This window comes from Pelodiscus sinensis, chromosome 6, assembly GCF_052426305.1.
Source record: "Pelodiscus sinensis isolate ZL-2025 chromosome 6, ASM5242630v1, whole genome shotgun sequence".
Classification (NCBI taxonomy): domain Eukaryota; kingdom Metazoa; phylum Chordata; order Testudines; family Trionychidae; genus Pelodiscus; species Pelodiscus sinensis.
Window position 1 is genome coordinate 109757934 of NC_143057.1, and position 21897 is coordinate 109779830.

The following is a 21897-nucleotide window of genomic DNA, read 5'->3' on the forward strand; positions in this document are numbered from 1 at the left end:
TATTTTATTTATTGGTTGACTATGGTATTTGTGGAATATGGTTCAGCCAACCCTAACAATCAAAGATAATTATATGTTGATGACATACTTGTGTGCAAACATCATTCCTCATCTCCCATGCCCTTCTCATTACTCCAACCTTGAATGTTCTCACATCTAATGACATCAGCAGCAAGAGTGAAGACTATTGGAAATAGTTTTTCATTGTTTGGACAAGCGTCCTATAAATATTTCAATATATACAGGGATATTCCATGCCACCCATATATATATATTGCATCATAGATTCAACTACAAATACCACAAGAGTTCCCTGACAAAAGGTTATATACCTATGCTACCAAGATGCGTGCTGTGGTCCTGATTATTTTCTTACCTACACCAGTGTAACTGCAATCAGAAACAGGCATGTAACTGAGGTAAATTCCTCTAAAACTCTATCTTGTATGTATTGATTTTTTGTTGTTTGCTATTTGTAAACTTTTCATCTTTCTTTTGGTAATTAGACACCGATTGTCACGTTCCTAAATTACCATTTTCATTGGTGAATCTGTTAAGTATATAAGTGAATAACTTTTCTTATCTATACACTTTTATCTTAAACCAGTCATCTGTTAGTGGGACCTTCCCTATGTAACACATACTCCACCCCATTCACAGTTTTTCTGACACTTCGGAAATATTCTTTAGCTTATGGCGTTACTGAATACCTGTTTGTACTGGAGGTACTCTAACACAGGCTTGCTTTCATAAAGGGTAATAGCAAGATATCTTTTAAAATATCTCTTGCTCCAGACAGACATTTGATGGGTAACCTTATGAAAGATGTACCTGCTAATTATGAAATTTAACAGTTACTGGCCAGTTCTATCTGGTGCATCTATGAAGCAAAGGCACAGGAGAGTGAGAGGAATTATTTACCTGTAGGGTTTGTTACATTAAAGTGCAGAAAAACTGAACTGTATTTTTCTAAATTTTTCCTCCTGTCTCTTTGTGTTCCTAGTGCATACTTTAAAAACAACAACAAATCCAACCAACAAACTGAAAGAAAACAAAAACAAACCCAACCCTTGTTGTGTGATGGTTTTCCAGCCAACATGCAGCTGAAATTTGGTTTCCAGATACAATAATTTTAGGCTGTCTGTAAATAAGGATATAAAAGCCAAGCATGCAGGAGCGGCCAATTATTTTTAAAGCAAACACTGTATAACAAAAAACATTCATATTATTTTTACAAAACTTTGCATATTATCCACTCACCTATTTATTCTAGACAACTAAAGCTGTTCAAAAGTCTAGCATGTAGCTCTGCATAGCAGAAGTTTGTTTGTATGGGAAAAAATCACCAGAATGCTGGGAAACTTATTTATAGAGATGAAATTGTATCCTGTTAAATTAAAACCCTTTTTGTGAGTAGGCGTGTGTAATTTGTAGTAGGCTCTTTAGAAAATAATTGAATCAAGTGGGGAAAAAATATCAGCATCAAGATAAGCATGCAGTATTTTAAAGGATTAAATAAAACCATATGGTTATTTCTATGACTGGTGTGTTTTAAGGGCAGGCATATTTTGGTAAGGACAGGTAACCTTTAAGGTTTTCCTCCTCACCTATCCTCTCTCATAACTATATGGTTTTATTTCATATTAGTTTTCCTTACTCAGCTGTCTTTAGTTACACCATGTTGCCAATTGCTGCCTGTGGAGATCTTAATGTCCTCATCTTATTGATGACGGATAAGTGTCCACATCCTAATCTTGCATCACAACTGGCACCAGAGGGCTTGTCTCAGCCAAGGCAATGAGACTGGCTCTTCTTCTCAGAGGTCAAAATTGAAGCACATTGCTGTAGAGCAGGGGTGGGCAATAATTTTTTGGTGGGGAGCCACTCCAAGATTTTGGAAAGTAGTCAAGGGCTGCAGTTTTCTATGGAGGAGATGAGGGGTCTGGTATGGAGGCTGGGTACAGAACAGTGCATGGGGTAAGGGACTGGGGTGCAGGAGATAGTGTGAGGTCTGAGGGAGTTTGAGTGAAGAAGGGTCAGGGGATTGTGGTGCAGGGTCTGAGAGGGTGTTTGGGTGCAGGAGAGGATTCTGGCCTGGGGGAAGAGTGTAGGAGGGAGTACAGGGCTTGGGAAGGAGTTGTGACCTGGGGCAGGAGAGTGCAGAGGGTTTGGATGGTGACCTGGGGGAGAGAGAGTTGGGGTGCAGGAGGGGAAGTGGTGCCAGAGGCAGACTCTGGCTGGGAGGCGCTTACCTAAGTGTCTCCTGGCCAGCACCCCCAAGGCAGGCTGGGCTCCCTGCCTGCTGCAGCTCCAGATCACTTAGGTTGCGCCTACACTGCAGGGCTTAACTCAAAATAAGCTACACAAATTGAGCTACGCCAATTCCATATCTTATATCAAAATAACTTATTTCTAAATATATGTTTTTAGCTGGCTATGTCCCTCTGGGGTCTCATATTTTAAATTTTAAATTTTTATATATATTTGGATTTTTTTGTTTGTTTTTGTAAGCCGCCTTGAATATTTTAAATAGAAAGGCGGGGTAAAAATATTTAAATAAATAAAATAAATAATAAATAAATAGAGCACTCTTCCTCCGACTTCCTTTATACCTCGTATATTCAGGGTTACAGGAGTCGGAGTAAGAAGTACTCCAGCTTGACAGTATTTTGACGCTATTTCAAAATAACTGCCTGCTGTGTAGACACGGAATGTTATTTCGGAATAGTGCTAGTTATTCTAAATAGTTTCAGTGTAGCTGTACCCTTAGAGCTGCAGGCTAGTCCCTCCATGTGCTCTCAGCCCTGGGAGGGGGAAGAGGCTTGCGTTGCCCCAATCGTCCAGGCCAGTTTCTCAGCTCCTATTGGCTGGTTGTTTCCAGCCAATAGGAGCTGAGAGATTGGCTGGGGTCAGTTCCTATTGGCTGGTTGTTTCTGGGCTGTATTTTGTCTAGCCCTGGTGTAGGGTGTGGAGAAGTCTGCATTCGTCAGTGTCTAGGGCTTGTCAGTTCAAAACCTTTTGTAAATACTAAAGTTGCTCAAAATTATGTTTAAAAAGTCAATAATGTTGTTGAGGTTGATTGGGATCACTGAAATCTTCACCATCTGCTTTTCTTCAACAACCACATGAGAAACTGAAGGTTCCATCATGGAGAATAAAAGCATGGGCCTGGGGCAATGTGAAATGGTAAAAGGTTGTGTGACTTTGATTATTGCTAGAGTGGTTGTTCATTAGAACTGTTAACCTTTAGATTGTGGTGGATGCTATGGACACTACAGGTTATTTAGAACCCAGTTGTCCTTTCACTGTGCTCAACAGCAAAACCTCCTTTTTTATTTCAAGCAGGCAAGGCTCAAGACAGCCTCTAATTAATAAAATGAAGTCAACCCCAATATTAAAAATTGGAGAAGAATATGAAATTCCTCTGGATTAATCTTAAGCTATTCATAATCAGTATAATAGTAGAGGGGATAGTACTATCAGATGAAAAGTATTTTTAATATCACTGGAAAAAATAATGTCCATATCATTTGATGCAGTTGTTTAAACACAACTATTATTGGAGTCGGGAGGGATCCCAACTATCTGATAAAGGCAACATAGATTGGGATGATCTGTTTCTGATTCCATTTATATCAGTCTTAAGAGTTCATCAACATCATCGTCCTTCATGTCCACTGGCGTATAGGGCAGCAACAAGGTCATCCACTTCTGTCTATCTCTAGCCAGCCTCTCAATAGTGCCCGAAGTGTAATTCATGCTCTTCATTTCTACTTCAGCGGTCCAGCGCCATGTTGTTTTGGGTCGTCCTCATTTCCGCTTTCCTTCTGGGGTCCAGTGCACAGCAGTCTTTGTGATGGAGCATCCATATTTCCTGAGCATGTGCCCAATCCATCTCGAGCATCTTTTCATAATGATGGTAGCCATGTCATCTTGTTTACACTGCGCAAGCAAGTCCTGATTTGAAATTATTCTTGGCCAAAAAATATGGAGGATCCTCCAAAGACTTCTAGTGTGAAATGTCGACAATTTATTGAGGTCGTACTCTGTCATCCATCAGCATTCTGATCCATATAATAGTGTTGATAAAACACAACTCTGATAAAATTTCAGTTTGGTATGGATGCTGTATTGTGATGACTTCCACACAGCATTCAGACTCATGAAGACATTTCTGGCTTTACTAAGTCTGCTCTCGATATCACTTCTGATACCTCCATCTTGCCTGATAATACTACCCAAGTATGTAAAGCTCTCTGTGATAGATAGGTTGTGGCATTCGATCTTAACTGATGCTGGTGCCTCAAAATTTAGGGTTATGACTTTTCTCTACTTCTGGCTAAGTCTTAGTCCGACCTTTTTTCCGAAGGTGCAGAATCGATTTGTCTTCTCTTGCATATGGGAAAGCAGCACGAGGTCATCAGCAAAATCAAGGTCCTCTAATGTGGAGAAGACAGTCCATCTGATGCCTCTTGGTTCATCTTCTGTTGTATGCCACATAACCTAGTCTATGACTAAGTTAAAGAGCATCGGAGACATGACACATCCCTGCCTTACTCCAGTCTTAACTTCGAAGCGTAGATCATTGCTCCCCACGCTGCATGTGAAATTGTTATAAAAGCTCTTAATGAGCTGTCCTGCTTGTTGTGGTATTCCATATGCTCTCAGAATACGCCAAAGACTATCCCTATGAATGCTGTCAAAGGCTTTTTTGAAATCAATAAAGTTGATGAACAACTGCCTCTGCCATTCAATGCGTTGCTCAATGATGTTACACAGTACAGCCCCGTTTGCCACTTGAATCCCATGTAAGTACTATGCTGACTGAGAGCAAAAGTGCTGGCTTTCTGGATGGGCGGATTTCATCCCTAGTGCTCTGATGTTCCTATGGTAACTCTGAGAATGCAGCAGGTCAGTGCCTCCATTACTTGAATGAACTCTTCTGGAGTTTGTCTATATGCTCTCATGCTGGTAAAAGCAGTGGTTTTCAACCCAATAGTGGGTTGTGGAATGTCAGGCACTGGGTCTCATTGGTCTCGTTGTTGCAGGGTGATAAGGTGTCCAGTCTGGGTGCTAAGGCAGGCTACCTGCCTGTCCTGGCATCGCAGACTGGGCTGCACCCCAGAAGTGATCAGCAGCAGTCCCAGCTCCTAGAGGTACATGTGAGGAGGGGGAAGAGTGCACAGGGCTCCATGCACTGCCCCTGCCCTGAGCACTAGCTCTGCACTTCCATTGGCTGGGAACCTACTCCTAGCTGTTTCTGGGAAGCAGCATGGTCTGCAGTGCCAGGAGAAGCAGGAAGTCTGCCTTAGCACCCTCCCTCTTCTGCACTGCTGACCGGAACTGCTCAAGGTAGGCCCTCCTGCCACAGCCCTGGCACCTTCAAAGCCAGAGCCGCCTCCTACACTCCAAAGCTCTCATCCTCAGCCCCACTTTGGATCCCACACACTAGTCAAATTACGTTGGGTAGCGGGCATCAACAATTTTCTTCTTCAACTGGGTCATGAGAAAAAAAGTTTGAAAGCCACTGATTGATTGATTGATTGCTGACAAAAGGTTTGTCCTTGGTTCCCTATCAACTTCTGTTCTAACAGTTTAGCTGCTAAGTGTCCAAAACTGGAGACTGAAAAGGGAATTGAGACTCAGTTTCCCATTCTCCTTCTGTCTCTCATGGATCCAGGTCTGGATCATGCTTTGAAAGTAGCCTAGTCTCATCCCCTTTGTCTGTTACATTACTTTCAACAGCAAAAGGATTGGGATGAGATTTGGGTGTCCACAATGGCTCTTTTTCTTTCACTGTCACTTACAATGTTGCTGCTCAAGGTTGGCTCTGAAAATGAAGTCCTTGTGATTTGCTACTCTTTGCTGGATCTTCCCATTAATCTGCCGCACTTATTGGGTAGGTTTACTTCTCTGACAACTAACATTAGAACTTCCATATGCACAGCTAAAAGATTTGTATAAAGAGGATAGAGGATCTAAGTGAAATCCATCAGTGCCTCGGAAGCAGCATGAAGCTGTCTCTATTTAGTCACTTGGATTTTTTAAATATGTTTCCAAATATATGCTGGAATGAGAAATCTGGCACAGTATGTTCTGTGTGTGGTCTCGAGATGTGTTCTTACAAGATGCAGGTTGCTGCTCTTGCAAAATCCATTTAATAACTATAAGTCCCTTCCCCTCCATGGTTGCTGTTCTTCTTGTGTAAATTTTTACACTGGATTTAAAAATAGGTTTTTTTTTTAAATATTTCTTTTGAATAAAAGTGTCTGAATTGCTAATCTTTGTACAGACGAGGAAAGAAAAATTAAAAAGAAAGCCTGTGATTCAGCTGAAAAGTTTAGCTGGGGGTGGGCTGAGGGGTAGGGGGATGGTGGGCAAAGAGGGAGGAAAGACATTTAAATAGATTGACAAATAATAAGCATATTTTAAGGAATATTCATGGAAAAAAAATTCATCCCAATACACAGAAAAGGATTATCTGAGATAAAATGTGCAGATCTACATAATGGACACAATCATGTTCCCATGGAAGCTATTGGGAACCCTTCCACTCACATCAGTAATGCAGGATTGGACCAGGTTCATGTGAAGGTAGAATCTGGTCCTTTACATTTTTGTTTTTAAGGGACTTTAATTTGTGTCCCAAATTATTTTTTTCTAAAAGCAAGTTTAGATAAAATCTAAGAGCAATAGAAATGTTCCCAACAGTATTAACCTGTTTTCATTGGAATCTTTTTTTTGTTTTAAAACAAATAAACATTTCCCTGCAGTGTCTGGAACTTAGAAGTGAAAGTGACTATAATTAAAAGTGAAACTGACTTAATTGTTCAGAGAAATGCAAACAGTAAACAGCAAGAGATTAACTAGAACTTTAAAATATTCTTTCACTTTTAATAACCCAGAGTGTTAGTGTGATGGGTAAATAAATTATTCTAGTGCCAATCAAAATGATTGTCACCCATAAATCTGGAATTATTATTAAATAATAATATATGGGATTATTTACATAGAAAGGCTCTGTAAACAAAAATAATGTAGCTACCACACTCTCTTTACTGCTGTACTTCTACCAAGAACTTTTTACATAATATTCTCTTCCAGTAGGAATTTTTTTATATGTGATAATTATTTTTAAAATGATCAATCTGTTTAAAAAAAAAAAAAAAAGCTTGAATGCAAAAAAGAAAGGTATAACATGCTTGTTTGCTAACTGAACAAATGCCTCCCTATAAACTTGCATAAATAACTCTGTTCTTGAAGGTCCAGATTTCTGGTGTAGGGAATACATTTTGGAACTAGTATTACAGATAAGCATGTATACAAGAGATGGGGAGGCTATGAATAGTGTCACCCTTAAAACAAAGACAGGGCAGAGATAAGAGTTTCTTAAAATTTCTCTTTGGAAGAATGAGAACTATCATGTTTTGAATGTCAGATACTCTTTAATAGTCTGGGAGACTGCGTAATTCCAACACAGGCAAAAACAACGAGGAGTCCTGTGGCGCCTTTAAAGACTAACAGATTGTTTTTGAAGATACTAACATAGCTACCCCTCTGAGACTTGTCAACATGGGCAAGTTAATTATAGAAAGGCAAGCAGGAGAGAGAAATTGTCATTTTTCATCAAAATCTACCTAAGAATGTTCATAGTGGATCAAATCAATGGTCCATTTATCCCAGTATCCTGTCTTCTAACCGTGGACAGTCCCAGATGCTTCAGAGGGAATAAATAGACCCGGGCCTTTACTGAGTGAGCCACCCCATCATCCGGTTGCACCTGCTGGCAGTCAGAGGTTTAGAGACACCTGAAGCATGGGATTACATCACAGACCATCCTGGCTAATAGCCATTGATGGACATGTCCTTCATGAACTTATCTCATTTTGAAATCAGTAATATTTTTGCCTTTAAAGCATTCACAATCAATAAATTCCACAGATTGGCGGAGTGCTACATGAAGAAATACTACAGAATGTACAGACTAAACTATAGAACTGTACTTCGAGGTTGTCACCCTCTGCAGCATGGCACAGGGGACTTGCTGCCTCCTGACTCTGTCTGATTGGTAGAAATTTTGATAATACAGGGTCATTGGAAATGGGACAAGTTGTGTGCCAGTTGCAAATCCTTTCTCCCGTGCACAGAATGGTACCAAGCATGACACACCTAGAATAGTGACCGTAACAAAGTGGGGATTGTATTCACTCTGTTCGCTTTATGTTGCATGCGATTTCTACTGCCCTGTAGTAACCCCGTGTGTGTGCCTCAGTTTCCTTTGGCATTGCACCACTATCTAGATGGGGATGGGAATTCTGAGTATGACTCATTGAGGGAGGATGCTCAGGCCAGAATGTTCACAATGGTCCATGCTCACAGTAATCTGAGCATTGGAGGGGGTGTGACTAGCCAACACTTTTTGCCCGGGATGGAGGTAGAGTTGGCTGGAGACAGGGATGGGCTGCTGGGGTTTGTGAGTGAGTCTGTCTGGCTTGGGAGGCAGAGATGGGGGCAGGGTCTAGGCCCGCTTCTCCCTAAGATGGATTGTACTGACTGCTGCTGGTTCCTGTGCTAACAAGTCTTTTCTATGCTGTATCCCTGTGAACTAATAAACCCTCTGTTCTACTTGCTGGCTGGGACTCACATCTGGCTGCAGATGGGGGTGCAGGGCCTGGTGACGCCCCACACCTCAATGGCAGTGATGTACCTAGAAATTTGAGAAAACACTTAAAAACAAAATTTTTATTATATTTTTACGAAGCTATGTCAGACATGCAGTCCTCACAGAGTTAAACTGCAGCCCTTGACCGACAGTACTGTGTGTCACTCTAATGCTCAAAGCATAATTGTTTTCCTTTTAATGTTAACATGTGACTGCAAGTGGAAGGAGAGCTTCAGGTTAATTTGCCATCATTGACAAAAAATAATAGGACAGTTCAGTGGTATCGATGATCAGTTTTGTTTATTGTGCCAAAAGAGTTGTAAAAAGGCGTTAGTTAAGATGTCAGCATCTAGCCAAATATTCCTGTAATCCATATGTGATGTGGATCTGTGGGATTTTGTACAGTGAGAATATTGTGAACCAAATTCTAGCAAGGAAAAATTCACAATGTGCTATAAAAGCACACTCCTGGACATTTTGTCACCCTTCAAAAAAGTACCTAGATGTCGTCTTTGAGAAGTCCTTTCCCAGTACCACATATCCAGTGTACATTCAGCTGTCAATAGCCTATTTTGCATGATGGAGAACTGCCATTTTACAGAATGGATCAAGCAATTTGATAAGACTGAATCAGTGACAAAGCCAACTTTTGAGTTGGTGCAGCAATTCACGAAGATGGTTGAGTCTTTGCTACCCTTTTAGTGTGTTAGGACTGCAACTGGGAATTTGAACCTCACTGACCCAGGCATATATACCTCCCCTTCCTTGATAACAGGACTTTTCCTTTCTAGCTCTGGGTGCCTGTCTAACTGGTAGGTGCATGGGGTGTCACCAAGCTTCTTGCTTGTAAACTGTAAAGGTTCTCCTGCCCATACTTGGGGTTGTTGACCCTATTACAGCAATATCATGATTGATGTTTGAATGTGATGGAACAAAGTATTATGTGCCAGGTGAAAAGCAAATGAATGTATATCTTGCATCGTCTTCCTAAGCCAATACCCATTGACAGTGTGACTGGTGCCTTATGTCAGCACAGGCCTTTCAGTGTAGCAATCACAACTGAGGTACAAGCCCTCGACAAACCAGAAACTACAACAGCTGCTGAGATTTGGCTGAAGACTTCATAATGAGGCCACAAAGAAGAAACTGGATCTATGACAAAGTCCACCTTGTGCCTGATGCACAGAGGGATCAATTAAAATATTGCCAGAAAGAAAAGATTCTATGGAATTGCACCTGTCCAGTACAAAATCACTGACTTCATGAACATCTTTAGTGTCACAGTGAAGAAGCTAGTTGGTGCAGCAATTCACGAAGATGGTTGAGTCTTTGCTACCCTTTTAGTGTGTTAGGACTGCAACTGGGAATTTGAACCTCACTGACCCAGGCATATATACCTCCCCTTCCTTGATAACAGGACTTTTCCTTTCTAGCTCTGGGTGCCTGTCTAACTGGTAGGTGCATGGGGTGTCACCAAGCTTCTTGGAGTATGTGTCAGGTCAACTGCATACCTTGCAGGAAAAATGCTCTGGCATGCAAAGAATTGAAGAATGTCCTCATTTCATAGCATAATGAAGCTGCTGCCTTGCACTGTTCAGTGGAGTTTCTTTGTGCTTCCCATGAGGAGGCTGGCACTCAATTATCTTGCATGGCACAAGGAGAAGTGCTCTGAAACTCTAGATTTTTGCACAAGACATACAAGTTCCAGTGTTCTGTATGAGTGCAAAGCTTCCATGAGATTCTGTGGGGGCAAAGTAACTATCTCCCAGAGAGGTGTCCCTACATGTGAACAAATAAAGTTGCCAGGTTTCCATGCCCTTTCGGGTTGTGACACTACTGGAAGAGTGACTGGAACAGAGGACCACATTATCTTACTGAAGGCATTTGATTTAGTCTCTGAACACTCTTTCCTCACACTGAAGGTACCGGGACAGACACTAATGTCATTGTAATACACTGGAAGTATTCATATGCCAAGCTTATCATTTGAAGACCAATATTACCACACTACAGTGGTGGATGTTTTCCAAGAAGCAGACAAACAGAAAAATTGCTACCAACAAGGGATGCATTAATATGACAAGGAGGACAAATTATCAAGCAATGTAATGGTGGGGCAATTGAATGCTTCTGTTTGGGCATGGTGAGTCCTTTTTGAGGATGAACTGATCACAAGTAATGGGGGAAAAACCATGTGCTGCTGAGTTGATCCTTCAGCTAATTAAATGCTCATGTCCAAAGACCAAATGCTCACCATGGTATAAATGTTTGGCCAGCAGCATGCCTGATATAGAGATGTATGAGTGCAGCTGAGGATCTGGTTAATGTGTCTAGAAGTGGCATCTTAGACAGAAACGATGCTAATGATGACTTTCATGAGGAGTTTCAGTCCTACATCTGAAGGCTTACTTCTCTAGTGTTACCAAAGACCAGTTGCTTTTTGGAAAGCAATGCATCCATGTGTGAAATGTTGATTTTTTTAAAAAGCATTTTCACAAGTATGTATATACATAATTGTTCTCGGTTTGTCATGTGTGATACCATTGTATTGGGGGGAGGAAGGGCTATTGAATGATACCAACTTGACCCATTTCTGATGACACTGTATTAAAGTTTCTACCAAATGAAGGAGCTGAGGGTGGAGGTGAGACCAAGTCCCTCTGCCATGCTAGAGAGGTTGATATCACTGAAATTCTGATTCTATGTAGATTTTTATGACTCATGTGACACCTCCCTTACCTTCTTATCATTAGTGTGCCCACAGAATGAGATTTGACATCATCATGTTCCCAGTCTGTCTGTTGGGATGGAATGTAAACTCTTTGGGGCAATGATCTTATTTGTATTTGTTTTGCAAATTATCTAGCTTGCTGTTGGGGATGTAAAATACCAGATATTAATAACAAAATGATAGATGAATTTCACCGCCAGTTAGCCATGCTGCAAATTAGCCTTTTTCTTGATGTTTTACGTATGTCAGGCATTTCCTCTAGTAATGGCAACAGAAGATACCTCAGTTTGCTGCTTCCAAAGTTACAGAGAATGTATTACTAACGTCAGGTTATGGGGATTTAAAAAAACAAACAAAAAATTGCATTTGTATAGCAAGGGGTGGGGGGAATGAGTGCTAACTCATAAATACAAGTTCAGCCCTTGCAGTGGCTGGCTACTTACCTGTTCCCTTTGCAAATTCTATTTTCAATCAAACCTCACCATTTAAAGAAAAAAAAGTTTCCCTCCTACCCCCAGTTCTAACGGTGGTTGGAGGTTTTTTTATGATGATAAAAAAAAACTTTCCACAAAAAAGGACACCCTCCTCTCCTGCTAAAAAAGAAAAGGTACAATCTGCTACTGTTTTATTGGCTACTTTAAAGGAGAGGCATATGGAACAAAAGGGGCCTGGCCTCAGGAGTGCAGGAACAATTTGTATAGTGAGGGTGCTAAACTCAGCCTCTGTTGGAAACCATTTCAAGCCAGGGAGTGTGGCAGCTAAGCATGGAGAGCTCCATATAACACTGGTTCTGGGTTACATCTCTGGCTCAGCAGGGTCATTTCCAGCTAGTGAGAATCAGACCTAACGGCTCTTTTTGTTTATAAGTGTGGGCAAGAAAGAGTTGATGATTTGCAAGTGGAAGATTTTCTCTGCTGTGTTTTCGGGCACATAATGTGATAGTATCTGGCATAGCACTAGTGGAAGCCTTGGCATGGCTTTTTCATGGCAGGCCGTGTGGAGAACTAGGGCACTCAGCAGGGCTGAGTATTCTCCAGTCCAAAGAACTGTAAGTAGACCCACATGGATGTCAGCAGAGAGACTCTGTATTCATGTTGGTGTAACTGGTGGCAGAATATGGGCTTTAAAGTCGTGGTTCAGCTCTGATGGGTTGATACTTTTTGGTTAATTTTAAGTTTCCTTTGAGTCTTTTGTGTGGTTTCTGGTAGAATTCTGAGGTTTGTTGTTCTCCATGGAAAAATGAAACTTCATATTGTTCTCCGGGATATAGATGCTTCTTGCGTTAGACATTTAATTACCTAATTTTGCTCATCAAATCTGAAGAGTCTGGCTCCTTTAGTAAATGTATATTATGTAACTGACCTCTCTGCTTATGCAACACCTTAGGGGTGTTAAACATCCATTCTCAATGACACATCTAGTTTCAGAAACGTACAAGACTATTTTTACCTTTTTTTTTTTTTTTTTTTTTTAAAAGAATGAAGGTTTCTACCACTGATAGCTGGTGAGGTATCCAGTATTCTTTTAAGTGTGAAAGAAATGTAGTGTCATTTTACACAACCTATGTCAACATTAACAATGAGAAGTCCTGTGGCACCTTATAGACTACCAGACTTATTGGAGCATAAGCTTTCATGGGCAAAGACCCACTTCGTCAGATGGTCTTTGCCCACGAAAGATTATGCTCCAATAAATCTGTTAGTCTATAACGTGCCACAGGACTTCTCCTGGTTCTTGCAGATTCAGACTAATACGGCTATCCCTCTGATACTATGTTAACATTGACACTTTTGCCACTAAAACTTTGGTTGCTCAGGAGTGTGAAAAAACTTTTGGTTTAACTATGAAACACGTTCATGTGGACAGCGCTTTGTCAGCAAGAGCCACACTCCTGTGGATGCAGCTACCAACCATTGCCGGTTTTATTTATTACCTCTCTCCCAGCAATGAAGAGCAGCCACATGGCACAGCTTATAATGGCTTGGCTGCAGTGCCACATCCATGCCATTGTAAGGTGTCTTGTATAGACCTAGCTAAGACCTGTGAACTGTCCTTATGCTTTGAAGTAAATGAAGGATCCTGGAGAACACCACTAACTTAGCAAAGTGGTACATTTTATAGATCACTTCTCCACTGTCCATCAAAGCATGCCTCCTCAGAAATTGAGGCTGCAATATTACCTATGCCATCAATAATATCTTAGTAATAGAACCAGTGAGGTCCTGTTCTGAAAAGTGTTCGTAAAAGTGATATGGAAAGGTTCCATCTTTATTACCTCTTGGTGATTTTCAAAGAAAATGTGTTCTACCAAAAAGTAGAAGACTTGAGAGGGGGAGGAGGAAGCATGTACTCCACCCTCAATCTGAAAGTCAGGCTGAGATCTTTCTGGCTCAGGAATTGTCAACAACAAAGATTCTGCAAGCAGAACTTATTTAACAAGTAGAACACTATCCTATGCTATGTGTCATAGTTCAGCTCTATTAGTGCTGCAAGGCTACTGGAAATAAAAAACAATATAGCTTTTTAGCCCTACATTTTAAAATAGACGCAGAGAATAGATCTGTTGTCAATTGGGCCCATTTTTACCTAGCCACATTTTGAAATAGAACTGCATTTTAAGTGATAGCTCAGAGGCATCTTGATCATGTGAAGTAAAATACTTACAAAGCTTCAGTGCAACACGCTAGTGGTGAAAAGATTTTACCTTTGCAATGGGAGCTTCAGAGTGACTTGTACTTTAGGGGGTGTGTGTGTGTGAGTGAAAGAGTAAAAAACTAGGACTGATGATTTTCACATGCACTATAATCAAAAAAAGCAGTGCAAAGAGTCACCAGCACAAGGCTATGATCAGAAGAGAGTAACAAACAGAAGTGAATCATACAATATCCAGTTGAAGCTGAAATTCCAGAAGGCGGAATATGATTGTCCACACTGGAACCTGGCCCTATGAAAATTGTAAAAAACTGCAACGGAATATTACATGATCGCAAGTGCCATAGGGAGTTGGTTTTCTGTCTCCTCAGTAAGACCTGGCTTCCCGCAGCAAGTAGCCGCATGGCTCACGGCACAACGCCGCCAACTGTAGCTCCGTTAGAGCGGAGGAGATTCATCGGAGAGAGGGGAGCCAGGATTTAGACGCAAGTAGCCTGGCGTTAAGTAGCTGAGGTCTGGAGGGAGCGCTCTCTGCCTTCCAGCCAGTGTTTGACAGGCGGGAGGCAGGGAGCGTGTTCAGTCCGGATTGACTGGAATTGCCTGTTCACCGGTCGACCCGGGACGCTGCCTGTAGCTGCAGCCTGGTTCCGCTCAGCCAGCGAGCCGGCCAGGTGAGCGGCGCGGCTCGGCTCGTGCAGCGGGGGACAGGGCCCTGCTCCCGGGGAGGCAGGGGGCGGAGTGTGTTGCCCGGGAAGGGAGCAAGGAAGCGCGCGCGGCCAGGCAGCCAGAGCCGCCTGCACCCGGAGCAGGGGCGAGAGCCGGAGTCCTCTGCGGGACACGCCCCCGCGGCAGCGAGCTGGGCTGTGCCCGCTGCCACCCCGCAGCGCAGGGAGAATCCCTGGGCCCCCTCGGTGCGTCTAGCTCCCGCCGCTGGGCAGGCAGCCTCCCCCTGGGCGCAAAGTGCGCTCGGGGGCGGGAGCAGAGCGCTGCGGGGCGGGGGCGTCTCGCCCAGGCAGGCGGACCAGAGCAGCCGCGCCGCGCCAAGGAGCAGGCTGGCGGGAGGGACGCGCCGCTCGGGGCCGCTCGGCCTGGCCGCCGGCAGGTGATGACACTAATGAGCGGCCTCCTGGGAGTGCTGCCCCGGCCTGGCGGGGATTAACGCGGCCGCCAGCTGCTCCGGAGAGGGATTTTCCAGCAGGCGGCGGAGAAAAGGTGACCCGGGAAGGTGAATTAAAAGCCAAGAGGTAGGAGCCCCGCGGGGCATAGCCGGGGAGGGAGGGGTCAATGCCGCTTAAGGGGTCGGAATTAAGACCTTCCCCCACGAACACACCGGCCCTGGAGCCGCTTAACGCAAACGAGCCCCGGGGACGGTGCGCGGGTTGGATTCCTGCTGGGATCGAGTCCTCTCCCAGGCTCGCTCCAGACTTCGTCCGGAGGGTTGCGTGGGCGTTCTCACCGCACTTCAGTGGGAACCGGTGTGCGGGATGGAGCCCTCGTGAGGGGTTAGGTAATAGGCGTTGGGTGCCGTAGTCATCGGCAGCTGAAGAGTCAGGCTTTGATTACAGCTCTGATTTTGGCTCTGACGCTCCCAACTCCAGAAGTGCGGTGGGAAGGTGGAGGGCGATCAGAGAGCAGCACAGTTGTAATCCCGGAGGTTGCAGAGGTAGCTGTGTTTAGTCTGTTTACTCGTAGCATAAACAATAACGAGTCCGGTGGTATCTTAAAGACTAACAATATTATTATGGCATAAGCGTATGTGAGTTTCCGCTCACTTCATCAGATGCATAAAGGTAAATTTCAAAAAAGCTGCTAGTCGGGTAGCTGACACCTTCTTATCAGTGTTATTTCCCTTTCATCTAGGCTACACTTTTGGAGGTTAAGTAGGAGCTGGATAAGACATTGGGCAATAAACTTTGTTTAAGCTCTCACATGAGGTTATGATTTCCTGTGGGGACAGAACTCTGCGCAAAACCGCTGAACAGTTCCTTTGGAGAAAACCTTTACAACTAAAGTCCTCACAGCATGTTTTCCTGTTGGACACACACACACTCACACACTAGTTTTTAAAATGAAAGCATTCTTAAACGTGAATATTGAAGCGTTTCTCAAATGAAGTTTCACTGCAAAAGGTTCTAATAAAGGAATATTTTCCTTCTGCATTTCAACGTGTGCAAAAATATAGATACATTATTTCCAAAAGCATATAACTTGTGTGCAACTTTCAAGTGCCCAAAAACACAGTGGTTTTTTGGGGTAAATAAAGTGCCTGCTTGTATTTTTGAATTTTATATCTGCAGCAGACAGGCATATTTAATTTTTGGTATTAAGATTTATTTTATATTCACACAAATTTAAGGCGTCTGCTCAGCTCTTGAGTTTTGGCAGAATCCTCTTTTGCAGTGGAACTGGAGGGATATTATATGTGAAGCTAATAAGTAAAATATGTTTTAGAAATAAAATACAGATGGGGGATCATCTAAGTGTTGTATTGCACAACAGCAGTCTCTGTGTATGTGCCATTCATCTCCTACAACTCTGGGTTTTGTGAATGTGTCTGCAGGCTTGAGTTGTATTTTGAACTGTTCTGGAAAAGTCACTTCCTCGAGTGTACAAGCTAATACACATGCTGCTCTGATGAAACAGACTAGCTAGTACCTCTGTTGATATAGATCTGGTGCTTCTCATCCTAAAACAATAATCAGAATGTTTTCTCTTTTTATAACAAGTTTTCTTATAAAATTATAAATTGTTATATAAGAATGGTTTTGGAGTTATTCAGCTAGGTTGTGTCCCACAGTTTTAGAGCAATCTCCTATCAGATACTTGCCTATTGCGTCCCAGAGCACTGTCCCTGATGCCTGGTTTGCATTTCCATCTATCTGATGCTAAGAAATCATCACGAGAGAGACTGGATGTTGGAACTATCCACTCTTTTCTTCCATGATGGGAAGTTTCTCTGACTCCACTATTGAAAGGGATTTTTCTTTGCCCTAAAAAAGTGGATGTAGATAGATTGGAGAGCATCGGTCATATGCAAGTAAGAAAGGAGGTAGAGATGGGACCCTGAACATGTTCCCTCACAGAACTTAGCAAAGATAGAGGCAGTCCTGTGTATAGCAACTCTCTTGACAATCTTGTGTGATCTTTTCAGTATATTTTCCTGTTGGAAAAGCATGTAGCACCTGATGGCCATTTCATGGGATCTGTGCCTTCATTCTACTGTTGAATAGCCTTTAGGGAGAGAGGATAATTCACCTCTCTCTATTCTTTCACCCATGAAATGCATGCGGAAGCCCTTTTGATTAGCCTAAGCACATCTATTGTGTTAAGTGGCAAAGCTTGGCTTTCATCCCTGCTTCTAGAGTTTTAGTTGCATTCTTAGAGCCTATTATTATTACAAGGGGCCTTCAACTCAGTTCTGTGCCTTCAGGACCAGAGCACAAGTCAGCTAACTCTATTTCTTATGCCAACGAAGCCTTATTTCTCATACCAAAAGAAAGACTATTAAAGTGGAAGATGAATGATACCATGGCACTGAGAATCAGGAAGTATTTCTTCATCCAGTGCAAAGCCAACCTGTGGAACTCCTTGCCAGAGGAGGTTGTGAAAACCAACACTAGAACAGGATTCAAAAAAGAGCTAGATACATTCATGGAGGATAGGTCCATCAACGGTTATTAGCCAGGATGGGCAGGAATGGTGTCCCTGGCCTTTGTTTTTCAGAAGCTGGGAATGGGGGACAGGGAATGGATCACTTAATGATTACCTGTTTTGTTCATTTCCTCTGGGGCACCTGGCATTGGCCAGCATCAGAAGACAGGATTAGATGGACATTCGGACTGACCCAGTATGGCTGCTCTTACGTTCTTATGAGTTAGGGTTTTATTCTTTACACAGACCTCTCAGAATGGTTAGTCCTCTAATTGGTCTCTGTGCTTTATTCATACATAAGAAATGTAATTAATACATTTTTTTCTTTAGTGAGTTCTCTGCAGTCAGATGAGCGTGTCACCTCTGATTATCAATCCACTAGAAATGAGGCAGTGAACCAGGCTCCTGCTGTGCATTAGCAGGCTGCATACCTATGCATGGACTTTGACTATGGGCAGAGAGGATCCTATTCTTTTCTCTGCATAGGGTAGCTACATGATACTTTTATTGTGAACTTCAAATGTATACCTCTTCTTTTCAATGTATTAAGGATAGGAACAGTTGTCTTTAATCATTTTGTGGGACTGGATCAGCAATTAACCTAGATTGACTTGTATGTTTCCCCCCAATCACCAAGTCCCAAAACCATCCCAAACAAAGCAGGTTTGTTGTTGTTTATGATCTCCTGCACAGGGTTTTTTCTGATATTTGTCAGGGCCTTTATGGGTATGTCTACACTATGGGATAAGGTCAAATTAAAATACTCAACTTCAGCTATGTTAATTGCGTAGCTGAAGGTGAAGTAGCTTAACTCAACTTTTGGAGCTGTCCACACTGCAGGAAATTGAAGGGAGAACGCTCTCCCTCTGGCTTCCCTTACTCCTCGTAGAAGCAGGACTACCGGCATGAGTGCCCCTTTCAGTTCAAATTAGCGTGTCTTCACTAGACCCGCTAATTCAAACCCTGGATTATTGATAGTGGCAGCTTTGATCTTCTCTGTAGTGTAGACATACTGTAGGAATGTAGGCCAGCCTAATATGAGGGAAAAATTGCTCCATATGGCATGTGAAATAGCCAAACCATCAGATCCTTTGTATGTGCCAATGCACACTCTCTGGATGCTTATACTATGTTCTAATGCAGTGGTTTCCAACTGCTGGTCCCCAGACCGCTGGTTGCCAGGCTGTGGTGGCTCTAGGGGACAGGGCTGGGATACACGATCCAGAGCCTCCCCTCCAGACATGGCTGTTGGGAGAGGTGTGTCCTGCCCCACCTCTTAGGCAACCAGTGGCGGGCAGGGGTGGGGTGTCTTCCCAGACGCAGAACAGCAGTTCACTGCACGGTGGAAGGGCCGCATGGAGCCCGGCACGGCAGACTTAGAGCAGCTGTGTCCCAGGCAGCAGTGCTCACCTGAGGGCTGGTAGGCAGATGCTGGGGGGTGTGTGTCTGGGGATGAGGGTCTCTAAGAACCAGAGGACTGGCACTGGGGGGATTGACTGCATGGGATTCTGGGGTCAGTGGCTGGTGCTGGGGGGTAATTGAGTGGTGGGGGACTCTAGGGGTTAGGGCTGGCACTGGGGGGCTTAGGGAGTTGAGCTTTTCATGGACCAGTAACATTTTATTTGCATGTTTATTTGCATAATGAATATGCAAATATACAAATAAAATGTTACTGGTCCGCCAAAAGTTTGTGAATGGGTTTGCTGGTCCATGGTATAAAACAGGTTGGGAATCACTGTTCTAATGTCCTCACAGACAGACATGCTTGTGCAGGATCCATTTAATACTATATCCCATTACAAAATACTACTCTTGATATTAACCAGTGACATTGGCTTGGAAAAAAACTAATAGAGACAGTATGGTCTAGTGAACTGAGCCAAGGACTCCTAGTTGTGCCACTGACTTATTGTTTGACCTTAGGTGAGTTTCTTAAAAATATTTATTTGCCATAAAAGTAACTATGTAAAAATGACACTTCTTTTGTCTACAGATCTGCTATGTAGTCCTGTATTTTGATCTGCTTTATGTGTGTGCTCAGTCATGTTATTGATTTTGTTCACAAAATATGTTTTTTACTACATTTTCACCTGTTAAGATCACAGAACCAATTAGAGTCATGGAAGACTTGGCTGAATCTTTCCTGATGCTCATGCATCACCAAGACAGAAATTACCTGCAATAAATCCCAATTATGCAACCTCTACATGCAGCAGATTGTTCTCTGGACTGATTTGCATATTAAAATTCTTCAGTTGGCAAGTAAAACATGCTTTCTAACTGCTAGTACTTCAGCTGGGATAGGAAAGCCAATCTACATCATAAATCCGTGATGTACCCGCACCTTGAATACTGTGTCTGGTTCTGCTCACTCCATCTGAGAAAAGATTTAGTGGAACTGCAAGAGGTGCAGAGAGGGGCAATAAAAATGCTCGGTGATATGGAATAGTGTCTGAAATGATTTGGGGGTTCGTTAAATAATAAAAAAAAGATAAAGGAATAAAACATTTAATGGAACAAATGGAGAGCTTCTGCTGGGAGGGGCTGTGTGAGGTATTCCCAACTAGGGATGTTAGCTATTAGTTAATTGAATAGTCGACTAACCACATGAATTCTTAGTGGCAGGCGCGAGTCAGTCTGCGAGGGGAGCCATTTTAAAAGCCAGCTCCCCTCATGGACTGGTTGCCTGCTGCCCCATGCTGCTGCCTCTACTACAGAAGCAGCCTCTGTCCGTGGTGACCTGGGCTAGTTGACTACTCTCATTTCCACCGCCAATTGCTGCCTTTGTATAAGGAGCCAGTTCGTCCCAGCACCAGCTCAATGGTGCCGCCTGCCCCTCCAGCGCTGCTCTCTGAGGGTATGTCTACACTACAGCGCTAATTTGAACTAAGCTAATTCGAACTAACGGATCCAGACTAAAAAACTAGTTCGAATTAGCGTTTTGCTAATTCGAACTAGCATGTCCACATTAAGTGGACCCTGAACCGGGGTTAAGGATGGCTGGAAGCAGTGCCGGCAGGGCATCAGATGAGGACTTAGAGCGTGGAGCTGCTGTCTCAGGCTAGCCGAGGGCTGTGCTTAAAGGGACCCGACCCCCACCCCGGACAGACAGTTCTCAGGGTGCCCCGCTTGCAAAGCAGTCCTGGCTTGGATTGCCCGGAGTACCCACACTGGGCACATCACAGCACTCGGCCATCAGACTGGCTGCACTTGCCGCAGGCTGCCATCTGGTGAGAGGGGGCAGTTGGGAGGGTTGCAGGAGAGCTTCCACCCCTAGAAGCCCGCAGAGCCAGCCCAGTCCTCCCCATCAGGGGCTCGTACCCCATTCCTCCCTCACCTCCTTCCACTTACCCCTCCCTAGCCCCCCTTCCTGATGTACTAAATAAAGAAAATGTGTGGTCAAAAATAGAATCTCTCTTTATTGAACAAAACTCGGGGAGACTGGGAAAAGAAGGCGGGAGAGGGGAAGAGAGAGGGTGGGAGAGGGGAGGGCAACTACAATGATCAGAGGTTTGGAACAGGTCCCATATGAAGAGAGGCTAAAGAGACTGGGACTTTAAAGTTTAGAAAAGAGGAGACTGAGGGCGGATAGGATAGAGGTCTATAAAAGCATGAGTGGGGTGGAGAGGGTGCATCAAGAAAAGTTCTTCATTAGTTCCCATAATAGAAGGACTAGAGGACACCAAAGGAAAGGAATGGGTAGCAGGCTTCAAACTAGTAACAGAAAGTTGTTCTTCACAAAACAAAGAGTCAACCTGTGGAACTCCTTGCTGCAGGAGGCTGTGAAGGCTAGAACTAGAACAGAGTTTAAAGAGAAGTGAGATAAAGTGATGGAGGTTGGGTCCATGGAGTGGTATTAGCCAGGGGGTAGGAGTGGTGTCCCTGCCCAAAGTTTGTGGAAGGCTGGAGAGGGATGGCACGAGACAAATGGCTTGGTCACTGTCTTCGGTCCATCCCCTCCAGGGTCCCTAGGGTTGGCCGCTGTCGGCAGACAGGCTACTGGGCTAGATGGACCTTTGGTCTGACCCAGTATGGCCATTGTAAGCACAGGGCTCAGGGTCGGGGGTCTCAGTGGACCACCTTGATTTTCATGCACACCTGTTCCTGCGTGGCCAGGCTGGCAGCTCTCCTGCCCTAGACGGCCACTTTCCTGTGCCTAGTGCGGAGGTCGAGGACGAGGTCCACGATGTCCGCACTAGAC

At 43.5% G+C, this 21897-nt stretch overlaps 1 protein-coding gene across 6 annotated transcripts in view; it reads left to right on the forward strand.

Annotated features, from left to right (window-relative positions):
* PDZD2 (PDZ domain containing 2) overlaps positions 1-21897 on the forward strand; it is a 307796-nt gene that overhangs the window by 108662 nt on the left and 177237 nt on the right. The window contains exon 1 of one of the 6 annotated variants that reach the window (XM_075932598.2): positions 13968-14716. The exons of 4 other annotated variants lie outside the window; for them this stretch is intronic. The gene's annotated coding sequence lies outside the window, so the exon portion shown is untranslated. Of the gene's footprint in view, positions 1-13967; positions 14717-14787; positions 15290-21897 lie in introns of those variants that run through there. One more of the 6 variants, XM_089779434.1, reaches the window with a different exon arrangement.